Source organism: Pyxicephalus adspersus, unplaced genomic scaffold, assembly GCF_032062135.1.
Source record: "Pyxicephalus adspersus unplaced genomic scaffold, UCB_Pads_2.0 Sca5210, whole genome shotgun sequence".
Lineage (NCBI taxonomy): Eukaryota > Metazoa > Chordata > Amphibia > Anura > Pyxicephalidae > Pyxicephalus > Pyxicephalus adspersus.
In genome coordinates, this window is record NW_027322213.1 from 1 (window position 1) to 1,863 (window position 1,863).

A 1,863-nucleotide genomic window follows, 5' to 3' on the forward strand; every position below is an offset into this window, starting at 1 on the left:
CTCAAATGCTTGGAAATGGCAAGTAGCTTTCTCCCTTCTCCTTTGTAGCTGGGGCTGGGTCTCTGGGCAGCTTCATTATTCTGTTGCAGAGGAGTCAGATCCAGGGACTGTTGTGGGGAATATAGCTCAGGATTTGGGCTTAAACCTGGCAAATAATATAAAAGGAGACTGAGTTTGAGATCTGAAGAAAGCAGTAAATATTTTACTATTGACCAGAAACATGGAGCTCTNNATTATACAAGAGAGGATTGATAGAGAAAGCCTGTGTGGATCCATGCCCAGCTGTTTGCTGCATTTAGAGGTTGTAGCTGGGAATCCTTTNGAGATCTTCAGTATNGAAATTGAAATTTTGGATATTAACGATAACTATCCATTATTCTTTCTTGANGATCAAGCAATTGAGATTATAGAACTGTTAGCAAATCTTGGAGTACGATTTCCTTTGCCCTCTGCTGAAGACTTGGATGTGGGAAAGAATGGTGTGAGACATTATAGCTTAAATCCAAATCCTTATTTTTCTTTATCAGAAAAATATCGCAGTGATGGGACTTTGATTGCAGAATTAGTACTAGAGAAAAATCTAGACAGGGAAGAGAAATCAGAACACAAGCTTATTCTCACTGCCATTGATGGAGGAGAACCTCCCCGATCAGGATCCACTCAGATTAATATTATTGTGTTAGATATAAATGACAATGCACCAGTGTTTGATCAGGGAAGCTATAAGTTAGAGCTAATGGAAAATTCACCTCTGAAAACAGTTGTCATAAAACTTAATGCTACAGACCTAGATGATGGTGCAAACAGTGAAATATTATATTCATTTGATGACCATACATTGGATTCAGCAAAGGAAATATTTGAATTAAATACAATCACTGGAGAAGTATATATTATAGGAGCTGTGGATTTTGAATTAGTAAATTTGTATGAATTATTTGTAAAAGCTGTAGATAAAGGATCTCCCACACTAGAAGGACGTTGTGTTGTTCATGTTGAAGTACAAGATATGAATGATAATGCACCTGAAATTGTATTTACTTCTAAGATTTCTGATGTAGCTGAAAATGCCCCATTAGGGACTGTTGTTGGGTTTATCACAGTCAGAGACAGGGATTCTGGTAAAAATCGAGAAATACAATTGAAATTACCAGCAGAATTGCCCTTTAAATGCCAGCCCATGTCAAACCGTTATTCTCTGATCACCAGTGGACATTTGGACAGGGAGAATGTCTCACAATATACTATTACACTGATCGCTTCTGATCTGGGCTCTCCATCATTAAGCAGTCAGGCTACAATCGTCATTAATATTTCTGATGTTAATGATAATCCTCCAGCATTTCTACAGTCTGCTTACAATGCTTTCATATCAGAAAACAATGAGCCTGGCAGACTGTTGTGTTCAGTATCTGCTGGAGATCCAGATGAGGGTGATAATGCAAAGCTCATTTATTCCATAGTGGAGAGTCACATAGATGGATCTCCGGTCTCTTCATTTGTCTACATTAACTCCGACACTGGTAATATTTATGCCCAGCGCTCCTTTGATTATGAACAATTCCAAGTTCTACAGATCACTGCGAGAGTGGAAGATTGTGGATCCCCAAAGCTGTTTTCCAATGTGTCAGTCTTCTTATTTATTCAGGATACAAATGACAATTATCCCTCTATATTATACCCAGAGAACTCAGGGGAAGTCATCACACAAGAGACCATTCCCAGATCTGCATCTGCTGGCTATTTAGTCAGTAAAGTATCTGCGGTGGATCTGGATTCTGGGCACAATGCCTGGCTCACCTATAGTCTGGTTCAGTCTGGCAGCCCAGCTTTGTTTCACATCTCTGAATATACCGGAGAAGT

The 1,863-nt window shown here is 39.1% G+C and overlaps 1 pseudogene; it reads left to right on the forward strand.

Annotated features, from left to right (window-relative positions):
* Positions 1 to 48: 48 nt before the first annotated feature.
* Positions 49 to 1,858, forward strand: LOC140321479 (protocadherin gamma-C5-like; annotated as a pseudogene).
* The last annotated feature ends 5 nt before the right edge of the window (positions 1,859 to 1,863 follow it).